Source organism: Mustela putorius, unplaced genomic scaffold, assembly GCF_011764305.1.
Source record: "Mustela putorius furo isolate JIRA1106 unplaced genomic scaffold, ASM1176430v1.1 tig00000095_pilon_pilon_pilon, whole genome shotgun sequence".
Lineage (NCBI taxonomy): Eukaryota > Metazoa > Chordata > Mammalia > Carnivora > Mustelidae > Mustela > Mustela putorius.
This window is the reverse complement of record NW_025421280.1, coordinates 23935746-23952628: the sequence shown is the minus strand read 5'-3', so window position 1 is coordinate 23952628 and position 16883 is coordinate 23935746. Positions and strand designations below refer to the sequence as shown.

Genomic DNA, 16883 nt, shown 5'->3' with positions numbered 1-16883 from the left:
CCAGCCATGCATCAGACTCAGGCTGGATGTGGAGCCTGCTTAAGATTTTCTCTCTGCCCACCCCCAAATAAATAACTAAATAAATAGACAACAGATGAGGTGCCCAGGGGGGGTCAGTCAATGAAGCATCTGACTGATAAGGTTCTGAGCTCGGGCCCCATATTGGGCTCCACGCTGGGCGTGAAGCCTACTTTTAAAAAAATAAATAAGTAAAAAGACAACAGAAAACATGTGTTGGGAAAGATGTGGAGAAAAGGGAATGCTTGTACATTGCTGGTAGTAAACTGGTACAATCATTACAGAAAACAATATGAATATTCCTTAAAAAATTAAAAACCAAACTAAACCTATAATCTAGCAATCCTACTTCTGGGTATATATCCAAAGCAAACAACATCATTATCATGAATAGCTATCTGCATCCCCATTAGCGCAGCATTATTCACAATAGCCAAGTTATGGAAACAACCTAATTGTTTGTGAACAGGTAAATGGATAAAGATGATGTAGTGGAGATTTACAATGGAATACTACTGAGCCATGAGAAAAGAAGGAAACCCTGCCATTTATATTATACTTACATATAGACAGATGACAGACAGACACACACAGACTTCAACTATTTCCTTCTCAACCCCAAAGCCAAATCAACCCCATTGGGAACACATTAGAGTAATTCCCATCAGATTCAAAGACCAAACAAGCCTGTGCACTTCATCACCACCATTTACTAGTGCTGTGGAGGTGCCAGTGATCACAATTAGGCGATGGGAAGAAAACACAGGCATGCAACTAGAAAAGAATAAAATGATCATTATTTGTGGAGTATATTCTAATATAGAAAATCGGCTGAAAACCTTTACCTTTCACTACTGGCAGGTAGTGAAAATTAACATACAGAAATCCATGCCTTCACATACATCAACAAGAAGGTAGAAGATAAAATACTTTGACAACACTAAAAACAAAAAAAGCTCTGGGAATAAACTTAACAAGAAATGCCAAGAAATCTCTCAAACTCAGAGGGACATGAAAGAAGACTCAAAGAAAAAGGCATACAGTCTTAGTGGGGAAGACTCATCACCTAAATATCACTCATCCTACATTAACCTAAAAATGTAACACAGTGCCAAGAAAAACAAAAAGGATTTTTTTTTTGGAAACAGATTTATCTTAGGGTTCATACAGAAAAACAAACATAGCCAGGAAAGTTCTGAAAATTAAAGGCAATGAATGATAATTAACTTTACCAAATATCAAAACATGCTCTAGAGCCAGAGTAATTAAAACAATGTGTACCCAAACATAAACACACAGATTAATGTGTAGAACAGAAAGTCCACAAATAGACCCAAATTCATTCAACATGTGGCAAAGTAGATCACATACAGTAAAGGACATTTGACCAGTGGGAGGAAAGATGGATTACTCATTACAAGGTGTTGCAACAAATGGGTGGCCATTTGGGAAAAAATTAAATTGGAGCTTCTCAACTCTTCTGTTCAGGGGTGTTCTTTGCATGATGCAGACAAACACACAGAGAGCTCTTTTCTTTGTGATAATTTGTTGTCAATACATAGAGTTTTCTCATTGTCTTTCACAATCGGATAATAGTCCACAGTCAGGATGTGCTTTTCTTTAGCCAGAGCTCTCCTGACAGACATACAAGGTGTCTTCTCAAATTCCAAATGGATAAAAGATATAAAGGAAAATAATGAAATTTAAAAAGTACTTTAAGAAACCACAGGGTAATTTTTCATACTCTTCTACTAGGGAAGCTCTTTCTAGGTATGACAAAGAACCCAGAAGCCTTAAAAGTCCAATGAATATGACCCAATAAAGAACTAATTTTTTTTCATGACAAAACCATCCTAAATAAAAAGAAATAACAATCTGGAAAAATATAACCGCAATTTTTATCACCAACAAAGTGCTAAGTTTCTTCATAAATCAAAGATTTTTACAAAATCAATGTTAAAAACACCAAAGCCCAAAGGAAAAATGGGCAAAGGAAATGGAAATGGTCCCTCAATCTTAGAGCAAAGGGAGAGCTACAAATTAAAACTACCCCGATATGAACGTTCACTCTATTACTCTTTTAACTTTTCTATAGGGAAAATTGAGTTTTGGGGAAAAAAAATATACACAAAGAAACAATTTTTTCACCTATCAAACAGGTAAATACTGAACCATGCGCTCTCCCGGTGCTGGTGAGGTGTGCAGAAATAGGCACAGCCACATACAGCTGAGGAGCACACAGGCACCGAGCCTCTAATGGAGGCTGATCAGGTAAGAGCTAACAATTTTACAAAAGCACATACTCACTAACACAGCAATGCCGCTCCTGGTTAAGTGACCAGGCAGATGTACTTGGCCATGCATCAAAGGATGCTATATATAGAAGGCAACTCAGTGTTTCTAAACTAGCAAAATTTACAACACCTTGTATGTCTGTCAGGAGAGCTCTGGCTAAAGAAAAGCACATCCTGACTGTGGACTATTATCCAATTGTGAAAGACAATGAGAAAACTCTTATGTATTGACAACAAATTATCACAAAGAGACAAAAAAGTGAGGGACATAGTGTGCTACTTTCATGTAAAAGAAAAGAGCTCTCTGTGTGTTTGTCTGCATCATGCAAAGAACACCCCTGAACAGATACTAGAGAACTGGTAACACTGGCTGCCTCTAGGGAGAGGATGGGGGCCAGGGGCAAAATGGAAGGGAAGCTTTCCCATGTATACTGTTGTTCCTTTTGAATTTTCTGCCATGTGAATCTATTACTGCAGCGAAAAGCTGAAATTAACAATATTGAACGCTTCCCTGTGGAAGCAGTGGCCTCCGTCTCTGAGCTTCCGTAACTGTGTATTTCCATTATGCCTGCGTTCATTCTCTTTCAGCCTCCTCTGATTGATTGTGGTTTCTTCAGGAAGAAGGTCACTGCTGAATCACTTTTGTGTTCCCTAGAGCACCCAGCACCTCACCTGGTGCCGAGCGGAAAGTCACTGCAGGTCTGTTCACTGGGTTAAACTAGTCCACTGTTGCTAACAGTTCACCCTTGGGGAAAAGAAGCTTTTCCTGAAAGTTGCTTTGTAAAGTAGACCGATGATTAGGACACGAAATTCTGCTTCTGTAAGCATCAAAATTAGGCAAATAGCCAGAAGAATGCTCAGCAGAGTAAGTTAAAAGTACTGAAAAGAGAAATAAGTTTCAGTTCACGAATGAAAGCTGATTTCAGAGAACGTGAAGCGTGAAAATACATATATTCAAGAGAATGATTACTGCCACATTTAGAATAATAATTGGGGGCACCTGGGTGGCTCAGTCAGTTAAGTCGAAGTCAGTTAAGTCGAAGGCATCTGCCTTCTACTGGGGCATAACCTGTGAGTCCTAGGATTGAGCCCTCCCCACCCACCCCCCATTCCCCCTGCCCCTGTCACAACCCAGTCAGGGTCCCTGCTCCGTGGGGAGCCTGCTTCTCCCTCTACCTGCAGCTCCCCCTGCTGGTGCTTTCTCTTACACATGCGCTGTTTCTTTCTGTCAAATAAAAAAATAAAACCTTAAAAAAAAAATCATTGGGATGGCACAGCAACACCCAGATTGAAGGAAAGACAAAATTGTATTAACAAGTAACCAAGTACATGATGCTGCCCCTCTTCACAACTGGACATCAACAAATACATTAAAGATTTTCTTCCATAATGCCAGCTACCTACATTCTTATTCCCTCTTGAACTGGTCAGGAATGACTAACAAAGAGACTGAACTGACCCTTGCCAAGAATATGGGAAAAGAATATTTTTTTAAGCTAGAAACAGGGGTGTCTGGGTGGCTCAGTCAGTTAAGTGTCCAACTGTTGACTTCAGCTCAGGTCATGTTCTCAGGGTTGTGAGATCGAGCCCCACAGCAGGCTCTGTGCTCAGCGGGCAGTCTGCTTGAGATTTTCTCTCTCCCTCCCTCTGTCTCACCCCCAGTTGCCTTCTCTCTCTCTAAAATAAATAAATAAATCTTAAAAAATAAAATAAAGGCAGAAACAACTCAAGAGCCCAGTGGGGCAGCCCTGTCATTTCACAAGACCTCTGGCCCAGGCAGAAGGTACCTCAGTCTCGGTCCTGGCAGGTGCTGGGACCAGCCACCTGCTCCCAGCTACACATGGGCAGCCACATCCACATCCACACAGGATGGAGGTCCCTTGCCTGGTTTCCTGACAAATGTGTGGCCTGCTGGAGAGCACCATCATTCTTAATAGCTTACCCCAAAGTGGGGGTGTGATGAGTCTCTTTCTTATTATGGTTTCAAGAGCTTTTCATACAAATGCCGCATGGAAAATGGTTCCATTCCCAACACAGATCTGCAAAAGCACTGTCTTGTGAGGGAAAGAACTGCAAAGAAGAGACCAAAGATGAGGTTCTCCTGGAGCCCTTCTCCTTGACACAATCTTCTGAACAAATGGTGCTAGGAACACTGAATAGCTACTATACAAAACAGTTAAATTGAACCCTTAGATCACATACATAAATTCGAAATGCATCAAAGGCCTAAACAAAGAGCTAAAACTACAAAACTCTTTTTTATGTATTTGAGAGAGAGAGAGAGAGAACAAGAGAGAATGCAGAGCAGGGAGAGGAGAGGGAGAAGCGAACTTCCCGCTGAGCAGTGAGCCCCATGCAGGGCTCGTCCCCAGGACCCCAGAATCATGACCTGAGCCAAAAACACATGCTTTTTTTTTCCCCCCCAAAAACAGATGCTTAACAAACTGAGCCACCCAAGTGCCCCTAAAACTATAAAACTCTTAAAAGAAAGTAGAGAAAAAGCATCATGATGTTGGATTTAAAAAGGATTTCTTACATATGACACCAAAAACACAGGCAAAAAAACCCCAAAAAACAAACAAACAAACAAACAAAAACAGACAAACCAGACCTCAAACAATGAATAATTTTTGTGCAACAAAGGAAACTTTCAACAGAGTGAAAAGACAACCCACAGAATGGGAAAAAGTATTTGCATATCACATCTAATAAGGAATTAATACCCAGAGTAAAAAACTCTTACATCTTGGCAGCAGAAAAACACATAACCCTATTCAAAAATGGGCAAAGGACTTGAACAGACATTTCTCTAGAGAAGATATACAGATGGCCAAGAGGCACATAAAGAGATGCCCAACATCACTAATCATTAGGGAAATGCAAATTAAAGCCTTAATGAGATACCACTTCACACCTACTTGAATGGCTCTTATTAAAAAAATTAAAAACAAATAAATGAAAATGGGAAATGAGTGTTGGTATGGATGTGGAGCAACTGGGAACACTTGGGCATTACTGGCAGAATATAAAATGGGACAGCTGCTGTAGGAAATAGTTTGGCAGTTCCTCAAAAAGTGAAACATAGAAATTCCAGCAATCCCTCCCCGGGGTATATAGCCAAAGAATTGAAAGTAGGGATTTGAACAGATATCTGTACACTCATGCTTATAACAACATTATTCACAATAGGCAAAAGATAGAAATAATCCAAGTGTTCACGGACAGATGAAGAGCTAAATGAAATGTGGATACACATACAACAGAATATTATTTGGCCTGAAAAAGGAATGAAATTCTGATACATGCTTCAACACGGTGTTGGGGCACCTGTGGATCAGCGCGGTAAAGCCACTGCCTTAGGCTTGGCTCATGGTCCCAGAGTCCTGGAATCAAGCCCCACATCTGGCTCTCTGCTCAGCAGGGAGCCTGCTTCCCCTCCTCTCTGCCTGCCTCTCTGACTATTTGTGATCTCTGTCTGTCAAATTTAAAAAAAAAAAAAAAAACAAAGAAAAACAAACTTTAAGAAAACACCGGGCAAAGGTTGCCTGGCTGGCTCAGTAGGTACAGCATGGAAGTCTTGATTGCAGGGTCATGATGAGTTCGAGCTACACAGTGGGTGCACAGATTACTTAAAAAAAAAAAAAAAAAAAAAAAGGCAAAAGCTTCCATAACATTGGATTTGGCAATGATTTCTTGGATAAGACACCAAGAACAGGGTTGCCTGGATGGCTCAGTCATTAAGTATCTGCCTTCAGCTCAGGTCATGATCCCAGGGTCCTGGGATGGAGACCCCCATCAGGCTCCCTGTTCAGCAGGGAGCCTGCTTCTACCTCTCCTGCTCCCCCTGCTTGTGTTCCCTCTTTCACTGTTTCTCTGTGAAATAAATAAATAAAATATATTTTTTAAAGTAACTTTTTTTTAGATTTTATCTATTTATTTGAGAGAGAGACAGTGAGAGAGAGCGTGAGCGAGGAGAAGGTAAGAGAGAGAATCAGACTCTCCATGGAGCTGGAAGCCCAATGCGGGACTCCATCCCGGGACTCCAGGATCATGACCTGAGCTGAAGGCAGTCGTCCAACCAACTGAGCCACCCAGGGGCCCAATAAATAAAATCTTAAAGAAAAAAAAAAAAAAAGACACCAAGAACACAGGCAACAAAAGAAAAAAAAATTGGACTTCATAAAAAAATTTTAAATTGTGTGCATCAAAAGACACTATCAACAGAGTAAAAAGGCAGTACACAGAAAATATTTACAAATCAAGTATCTGATAAAGAGATTACTATCCAGGGATGCTTGAGTGGCTTAGTGGGGTAAAGCCTCTGCCTTCGGCTCAGGTCATGATCCCGGGGTCCTGGGACCAAGCCCTGCATTGGGCTCTCTGCTCAGCGGGGAGCCTGATTCCCCCCTCTCTCTCTGTGCCTACTTGTGATCTCTGACTGCCAAATAAATAAATAAAATCTTTTAAAAAAAAGAGAGAGAGAGATTACTATCCAGCATACATAGAGAACTCCTAAAACTCAACAACAACAAAAAACAATCTGATGTAAAACTGGGCAAAGGACTTGAATAAACAGTTCTCCAAAGATACACCAATGACTAACAAGCACACGAAAAGATGCTCAACATCACCACCCATTAGGGAAATGCAAATCAAAACTATAATGAGATACTATCTCAAACCCACTTGGATGGTTACTATAAAAAACAGAACAAACAGGAGTACCTGGGTGGCTCAGTTGTTAAGCGCCTGCTTTGGGCTCAGATCATGATCCCAGGATTCTGGGATCAAGCCCAGCATCAGGTTCCCTGCTCAGTGGAAAGCCTGCTTCTCTCTCCCACTTCCCCTGCTTGTGTTCCCTCTCTTGCTCTGTGTGTGTCTCTCTCTCAAATAAATAACTATTCTGAAAAAATAAAAAGGAAGGAAATTTTAATACATGCTACAGCATGAATGAACCATGAGAACATCATGCTAAATGAAACACACCAGTCACGAAAAGACAAATACTGTATGATTCCACCCACGTGGAATTAGATTAGAAAAAAATCATAGATAGGAAGTAGAATGGGCGGTTGCCAGGGGCAGGGGGAAGGAGGGAATGGGGAGTTAATGTTAAATGGGTATGGAGTTTCAGTGTTGCAAGATTAAAAGAGAAATGGAGAAGGATGGTTGTGATGGTTGCACATTATGTGTGCATTTAATACCATTCAACTGCACAGTTAAAATGATTAACACGGTAAGTTTTATGTGTATTTACCACAACAGAAAAATTAAACTACAATAACAAAGAATGAGTACACAGGAGGGGGCGGGGGATAGGGCAAGGAGGAATTCAAAAGTATTAAGAAAAAAGGAAATAGGGTGGGAACACATTTGGTTACAATACAATGACAGTAATCTTTAGAACTGGGATAAAATGTGTTCTATATTTTGTGGCAAAATCTTAAAGAGCAAAATAACTAGCCATTAAGCAGAACATTATAAGCCAGAAATAATTTTATACAGAAACCACAAGCCATACAAACAGGACTCTGAGCTCCCTAATAGCCAACGCAAAGAAGGAAACATTACTGACACAGTTCACCATATACTTTAAAAAAAAAATCAAACCAGTAGCTTAAATGAGGCACAGTCACTCCAGGCACTGAACATGAAGAAATTTCTTTTTTTTTTTTTTAAAGATTTTATTTATTTATTTGACAGAGAGAGATCACAAGTAGGCAGAGAGGCAGGTAGAGAGGAAGGGAAGCAGGCTCCCTGCTGAGCAGAGAGCCCGATGCGGGACTCAATCCCAGGACTCTAAGATCATGACCTGAGCCGAAGGCAGTGGGTTAACCCACTGAGCCACCCAGGCGCCCCCATGAAGAAATTTCTAATTGGCCTCACAGGTTTTCTTGGGGAGTTCTCAGATCTCAATGCAAGCTGGCAGGGCCATGCCAAGTCAGTTTACTAAAAAGCTGGAAGAGGGACTAGAATTACGCTGCTTCTTAATGATCTGGCTTCACTCAAAGACAAAACATTGCCTGGAACGTAAGCATAAAAACACCTTCCGGGGGCACCTGGGTGGCTCTGAATCAGGCGACTGCTTTCAGCTCAGGTCATGATCCTAGAGTCTCAGGATAGCATTGGGCTCCCTGCTCAGCAGGGAGTCCGCTTCTCCCTCTGATCCTCCCCACTCTGGTGCTCGAGCTCTCTCTCAAATAAATAAATAAAAATCTTAAAACAACAACAACAACAACAAAACCCCACCTCCCAGCACAGTCTAATGAATGTTCTTTCTCTCAGTTGAGCTTCGGATGGCACTTGGGAGAAGAATTCAAGATTATCTTTCCTGACAGGAATATGAGATGCAACATTCTCTGTTGTTTGCTAACGGCAGGTCTTGGGGTTTCCAACAGTCACTGTTGCAGGGATGACAAATTAGAATGCATATCCAAACCCAACGAAGGCTCAGGCTGGCAGAAGGGACCTAATCACCCACGGAGATGAGATGGCATCCACGTGAGGTGGCAGGGAAGAAGGGCTGGGCAGGCCAGCTCGGGGAAGGCCATGAGGGCAGGGGGACACTGAAGACTGTTGAAGAGGACCACGACCAGAGACCTTCCCAGCGATACTGCGGTCTTCTGAAAGGTGCAACCCAGGCCCCCAGCTAAACACAACCCAGGCCCCACAGGATCAAGTTAACTGGGGAACACAGAAATAAATGAGATTTTTAAGTTAAAAAAAAATGTTGTAGGATAGTGTTTTACAGAAAAAGAGGTTCACATATAACATGGATACAGAGGGATGAATCGGATACAAAACAGTATGATCCCATTATAAAGACAGAGAACAAGAGAATGAGCGAGAGTGAAGCCTGCTAGTGGTCACCACCGGGATTACAAAACTTGTGCATGTGCACACCTGCGTACTAATTGTTCTTCAACAAGGACAACTTGTATTAAAAAAAAACAAAAAAACCTCTAACTCAAGAAATTTAGAAATACAGTACACAGTAAAAAGTATAAACAGCAGTATCACTGAGAATGAAATCTTAATTATGACATCATCTAAAAATAAGGGGAACTGTCTAAAAACAAGAGCCAGTTATGTACTTGGCAAAACTATAATATATGACTGACTGATGCTGCTGGGATTCAGTGTGAAACACATCAGCACTGGCATTGTGCTCTGGTTTTAGGTGTGCCTGTATGGAGCCGTGGCTCTCAAAGTATGGTTCCAAAGACGGGCAGCAGCTGCCTGAGAACTTGCTTGAAATTCAAATTCTAAGGCCTATCTCTGACCTACAGAGTCAGAGACTCTAGCGAAATAGGATTAAAACAAGGTGATTCTAATTCACACAAAAGTCTGAGAACCACTGGTATGAATAATGCCTCACCTGTCTAGCGAGGGGAATGTATTTTCTTGCTCAAATCCCTTTCTGTTATTTTAACCTGAACTCCTGAACAAACACTAATCTATTCAATTGTGAAATTAACTGGAAGAGAATTTAAAGATTTTTTTAAGTTAGGCAGAATTCTGGAATTGCTTATTTTGATATAAGTTACCAATCACTGCAGCTGAGTGACCTGAAGAAACTCAAATCTCATTTGTAAGAAGTGGTAAGGAATCAACATTTGGAATTTTAATGTATCTAAATATCATCTAAGATTTGCAAATACTCTGAAGTTAACAGCACAAATGTGACTATTACAACTGCCACATTTATGTTAACTGATTATTTTAGTCTCTCTTATTTCTCACATTAAAATAGAGGTTCGACAAAATTTTAATTTCTAAAGGGTTGTATCAGTCACTCTAGCTCCAAACTTAACACTGCTACTACATTTGAGACATAAAGCCTATTAAAATACCAGATCCTCTTTCACAAAATTGTGACTGCAATTTTTAAAATAATTTATAACTGGTTATTAATATGAAATACCATACCATTCTTGGGGCACCTGGGTTGCTCAGTCGGTTAAGCATCTGCCTTCCACTCAGGTCATGATATCAGGGTCCTAGGACTGAGCCCTACATCTGGCCCAGTGGGGAATCTGCTTCCCCCTTTGCCCCTCCCCTCCTCATGCAGGTGCTCTGTCTATGAAATAAATTTTTTTAATGTTTTTAAAAAATACGAAATACTCCTCTAATTATGTGAAATTATAGTGAACTTCACTAAACTTCCTAATAAGGAACAAATGATTAGCTCAACACCTTACATGTTTGATACAAATGTTAAATATCAAATAAGTCAGTGGTTTCCAATTTTTTTTAAATTTAAACCCCCCAAAAGAACTTGAGTATACGTCCCAATATATGTATATTCATATATACGCATGTACTACTATAATATACAGTGTACCTTATAAAATAACCTAATAAAAAATTAAGTAAAGCTAAAACAAACACAAAGATCAGTTTGATTTTTTTCCCCTGAGACCTCCAAGCGCCCTTGCTGCATGGACACGCCTCATCTCTGGACTCCACGGTAAAGCTTACGTATGGCCCAGCAACCCCACAAGCATGCTCGGGCAGTGCCCCCGACCCCTGAAGCGGAAGCTGTCAAATGCAGCCCCCAAACTGCTATCCTTCCTGCTGAGTCCCACATCTCTGACCTGAGTCTGTGATGCTAGCTAGCTCCTTCCTTGCACCCCATCACTGTACTCTGCCGCCACAAGAGCATAAAAGCATGGACTCTGTTGTCAAACAAACCTGGGTTTGCACCTGGGCGCTGCCTCTAACTCAAGCAGTGACCCAGGACCCATCAGATAACATCTGTAAAAACTCAGCACTAAAAGGGGCGGGGGGGAGTAACAGTATCTCACCTGGTTACTATAATGATTAAGTAAGATAAGCTATTATTAGAGCACCTAGCACAGTAGTACCTAGACAGCACAGGTGTTCAATAAATATTTTTTACTCAATTACTACTGGGAGGGGGGGGGAGTCACGTGGACTTTGTTTCATCAGCCAACTCCGGAAGGAAGCAAGTTACAGTGGAAGTAGCTCAGGCAGTAGAGTCTGGCAGATCTGGTTTGAAGACCTGATCCACGACTTACAAGCTGGGTGACCCTGGAAACCCAGATTCACTCTAAGGAGCGGTCTTCTTATCTGTTCAAATGGAAGTGATGACATAAGCCGTATACAAAGTACCTGTTGGAGCCAATATCACTAACCCTGGCCACAGCAAATGGCTATCAACGGTGAGAGTGAGAGTAATTGAACAGCACATAAACCTACATGTCATTCCTTGGGACACATTCATGTGTGTGGCTAGATAACTAAGAGAGTAAGCATTCCTAAGTCTGCCACCAAACATTAATACGTGCATAAGTACTGAATCCCACAAGCATGGTTGCACCCCAACTGGACAGTTTACTTGCTCATATACGACCTCGACAATTCAGCATCTTTCTGCCTCCATCGTTCAGTCATAAACTAGTAGACTTTACATCCACCTAACAGTCAACTGGTCTGGGTGATGGGGATGGAAGGCAAACCAATGATTATAAAGCACATGGAGACCTCAGGAGAGGTGGTTTTTGCACAACAGCAAAAGAAAAGAGAGAGCTCTCAAACACCAGATTAGTTCACAATAAATGAGAATTTTTTTTAAAGATTTTATTTATTTGACAAACAGAGATCACAAGTAGGCAGAGAAAGAGAGAGGAGGAAGCAGGCTCCCCACTAAGCAGAGAGCCTGATGCGGGGCTCAAACCCAGGACCCTGGGATCACGACCGGAGCCAAAGGCAGAGGCTTTAACTCACTGAGCCACCCACGCACCCCAATGAAAATTCTTTCAATCTGAGACTCAAACAAGGACTATGAATACACACACACACATACATACACATATATTTTGTTTTTTTACATGATGTGCCTACTGGGAATGCTGCAAATGTGTAAAAACCTAAAACCCAAACTATATTAACATACACTTAAAAAGGTACAGGTCATAGGGGCCCAGGTGCCTGAGTCAGTTGAGCTGCTGACTCTTGTTATCAGCTGGGGTTTTGATCTCAGGGTCAAGAGTTCAAGACCCCTGTCCCCCGCCCCACCAGGGCTTCACCTGGAGCCATCTTAAAAAAAAAAATACAGGTCAGATGGTAACTACTCTTATGGTGAGCATAATGTACAGGCAGTTGAATCACTGTGTCATCCAGAAATAATGTAACACTGGAGTGTAACAACTACACTCCAAAAAATTATATTTTTAAATAGCACCATAAGGGCACCTGGGTGGCTCAGTGGGTTAAGCCTCTGCCTTCTGCTCAGGTCATGATCTCGGAGTCCTGGGATGGAGCCCCGCATGGGACTCTCTGCTCAGCGGGGCCCTGCTTTCCCCTCTCCCTCTGCCTGCCTTTCTGCCTACTTGTGATCTCTGTCTGTCAAATAAATAAATAAAATCTTTTTTTAAAGAAACGGCACCGTAGAAAAAGGAATAAAAAAGGAAAAGAAGTTCATCGGTTAAGCATCCCTCAGGAACACTACCCAGACATTCTTGACCCCAGCATGATATCCTGAGACCGCAGCACACCAATAAGACACCCTATAACCAAACTCCAAAAGAGATCTGGTCCAATACAAGAAACACATACAAGACTAACATCATTAAGGAAACCTTTCCTGGGTTTTCTTCACAAGAATTGTTACAAAATCCCCAGAAAGAGTTTAACCCCGCAGCTCTGTTACCATAGAAGGTGGGCCAGCAAATAGCCACAAGGAAGGGGAACTCCTGCCAGAGCCCCGCGGGGACCCTCCGCTCCCTCCAGCCGACAGCATTTCCACCTGTGCAACTTTCTGCACTTCAAACGGCCCGGGCTCCCTGCACTCGTGCCACCGTGACATTATAATCCCGTATGATATACCGAGGTAATAAACAAGGCACGAGTAACGTGAGTGAGCAAAGTTTGGGCTTGGGCAAAACTAGAAGCCAAGCAAAACCCAGCAAAGGAGCTACGTGTTGCCTCAAAACCAGACAGCCCCAAAAAGAGGCAGAGTGGACAGCAAGCTCTCCCCCGCACTCTGGAAAACCCCGACAGCTCCGAAGCAGGTTCTAGAAGCGGCGGCTTCCCGGGGAAGACGGCGGGCCAGGGGCCGCCACGGCGCGACCCCCTCAACCGGCAGTGGTCACCCGGAGCCAGAAGCTGGGTGGGGACAGGAGGGCGCGGGCGGGGACCCGGTGCGGGTGGGGACGCGGCGGCCCGGCCCCCTCTCTGGGCTGCGGTCTCCCGGCCCGCACGGCTGCTGGACAGCGCCCACGCCCGCGCGCCCGAGTCCCCAGCGGCCCCCACCCCCCAACCTCCCGGGACCGCGAGGCCGGAGGCCCGAACCCCGGGCCCCGGGACAGGCGCCGTGGGGACACGCGCGGCAGTACCTGTGGCGGCAGCAGCTCCCGGGCGGCGGCGGTGGCGGCGGCGGTGGCGGCGGCAGCGGCGGGGGCGGGGCGCGGCGTGCGCGCTCCCGGCCCGCGGTCCGGTACGTGGTACCCGCCCTCTCTCTCCCGGCCGCCGGGCGCCCGCGCAGCTCTCCGCCCCTTCACCTCTCACCTCCTACCTTTCCCCTCCCGCCCTCACCGCCCCCCGCACGTGCTCCAGCGGCGCGCACATGCGTAGTCGAGCCCCTCCCGCGGCTCCCGCTCGCCCCCTGGCGGACGCCTGCCGCGCCACCCGGAGGGAGGGAGAGGTGGCGGTACTGGTCCGGGCGGGGCGGGGCGGGGCGGGGATTGAAGATGGGGCAGGGCCCTGAGCCCGCACCAGGACTCGACCGCTGTGACAGCACCTTCCGAGGATTACCAAGAACGTGCCCAAGATGCCTAGGTCCCCGCTTAAAACAGCAAAAAATTAAAGACAACAGTACAGATGCACAACAAATACAGGTGGGTCGAATAAATTCAGTCCATAAAACGAATTTCCCTACAGCCTTTTTAAAAGACAAGTCTTATGAATACTTACTGATGTTGAAACCTGTTCCTGAAAGAGGTTCAAAATGAACTGTGAAGTACGATATCATTTTTATGGAAAGTCAACCACGGAGAAGGAAGGGTCTAGGTGCTGCAGCTGTGTAGTGAGTGGATATGTCTGGGTGGCAGATTTAGGGTGTTGGGTTTTTCCATCCGCCAATGGGCATTTAACCATTTCACACGGACCATGTCTTTGTTGGAATCGCAAAGCTGCGTCCACTGAGTGTTTAGTATATGCCGGGGGCTGACCTGTCCGCTCATCTGAGCGTCCCGAAAACCCCAAGGGAGGTCTCCTTACTGGGTCTCATATAAGGGGAACGTTGGGGGCTTCGTCTCCTGTGGGGACACGAGTCCCGGCCTGCCCAGTGCTGGCCAAGCCGGGATGCTGTGCACTGACTGCCCGAGGCCGCAAGCGGGGACCTGGATCGCATTCACCTCGCCCTCTCAGAACCGGGTCTAGAGCGTCAGAGATCAGCCCCGCCCCCAACCCTGCGGCCCTGGGCACGCTCAGCTCAGCCGCACCCACCCGAGGCAGACCCTGCTCCTGCCCTCAGAGGCAACAGCTCTGGGATGGTATAAGGTATAGATGTAGTCACAATGCAAAGTGGGACTCAGAAGCAGCTCTTGTGCCGGCCCAGGCCGCTGACCCCTTCCAAGCCTTCTTTCAAAGAGTCATATCCCCTCCCTCACACCCATTCATTTCCACAGGACTCAGGACCACCTCTCCAAGGCCTTGCCTCCCTCCCTGCCCCACACATTATTGTCAGGGGAAAGTAAACAATAGTGAGGACAACCGACCTTGGCCTAAAGTGATCTTTAAGATTTTGCCCTGTATTCAGGATTGGCTTCTGGTTTCAGATGGGACATTGGACAGGGTACCTGGAGAGAGTACTCGAGTAAGGTCATTATAATCGACTATTTCCTTGTTCCCTTCTTGGTGAGCGGTGGGATCATACACACAGCCCTGCCCAATGTCCTGTGACTGGTGCCTCCTGGCAGGGTGAATACACTTCCCTCTCCAATGGCAGCTTTGGCCACGTGTCTGGCTTTGGCCACCAGAGTGTGAGTGAACATGGCCTGGCAGAAGCTCTAAGAGCCACTGGTTGGGAGAATAAGCCTCTCATTCTCACCCTTAGCCAGGGGGACAGGAGTGCCACATTGGGAATGCTCCTTCCAGCTGGGTCCCAGAATGAGAGGGCATGGAGCAGAACAGAAGCAACGACCCATAGTTCCAAACATGTAACTTAAATGAAGTGTACGTCTGTCCATTTACGTCGCTGGGATTTGGAGGCTGCTTGCTACTACAGAAGAGTTCTGAGGGCTGGAGTCAAGATAACCTTGGTTTTTTTAAATAAACTTTAAGTGTCCAGTGATTTCCAGGATACATAGAGTGCAATCATCACATTCCAACCTCAGAACTTTTTCATCTGCCCAAAAAGAAACCAAGTGGAGTCATTTCCCATTCTCACCATAGTCCCGTTGGACTAGTGCGCTATCAGGCCTTTTGCGTCTGCCATCTTGTTTTTGAGGCTTATCTGCGCTGTGCCATGTCGCAGCACTTCATTCCTTTGAATTGCCAAATGGCATTCCACTGCAGGGCCCTCCCCCTGTGTTGTCTATCCATTCATCAGTTGACGGATATTTTGTTTCCACTTCTGGGCCATTATGAATAACACCATGAAACATCCACCTACAAGTGTTTCTGCTTTCATTTCTCTTGGGTATATACCTGGGAACTGAATGGCTGAGTCAGATGGTAAATCCATGTTAAGAAACTGCCAAACAGGAGAGCCTGGGTGGCTCTGTCGGTTAACCGTCTGCCTTCGGCTTGGGTCATGATCCCGGGGTCCTGGGGTCAGACTTCCTGCTCAGCAGGGAGCCTGCTTCTTCCTTTCCGCCCTGCTCATGCTCTCTCCTTACCTCTTCCTCTCAAATATATAAATAAAATCTTAAAAAAAAAAAAACCCCACAAAACTTCCCAACTGTTTTCCAAAGTGGCTGCACCATCTTTACATCCCCACCAGCAGTATCTGAGGCCCCAATTTCTTCATCTCCTTGCTAACACTTGAAATTGTCCATCCTCTCACTACAGCCATTTCAGTGATTCCACAGTAGCATCACATGGTGGTTTTAATTTGTATTCCCCTGTTAGGTAATGATATAGAACATTTTCTTATGAGCCTATTGGCCATTCCTATGTCTGCTTGGGTGACATGTTTGTTCAAATCTTTTGCCTATTATTTAACTGGATTGTCTTTTTTTTTTTTTAAGATTTTATTTATTTGACAGAGATCATAAGTAGGCAGAGAAGCAGGCAGAGAAGGAGGAAATCAGGCTCCCTGCTGAGCAGAGAGCCCAATGCGGGCTCTCTGAGCCACCCAGGTGCCCCTAACTGGGTTGTCTTCTTAATGAGGTATGTTTTTTATATATTCTGGACACAAGTCTATTATGGTATATATGACTTACAAATAATTTTGTTAAAAAAATAGAATGGATAATTATTTTAGAAATAAAGTACTAAAACTGGCACAACGAAGAAAAGTTATCATATGTAAAGAGCAATAACAAAGAAATACTTTTAAACTACCTCTGAAAAATTACTTTACCTTGACCAAGGTAAGTCCTA

General features: G+C 44.3%; 1 protein-coding gene across 1 annotated transcript in view; it reads right to left on the bottom strand.

Annotated features, from left to right (window-relative positions):
* The window catches only part of LOC101682504 (SREBF chaperone), a 70132-nt gene extending 56301 nt beyond the window's left edge, over positions 1 to 13831 (bottom strand). Inside the window, exon 1 of the mRNA XM_045080592.1 lies at positions 13673 to 13831. The gene's annotated coding sequence lies outside the window, so the exon portion shown is untranslated. The remainder of the gene's footprint in view (positions 1 to 13672) is intronic.
* Between the last annotated feature and the right edge of the window lie 3052 nt (positions 13832 to 16883).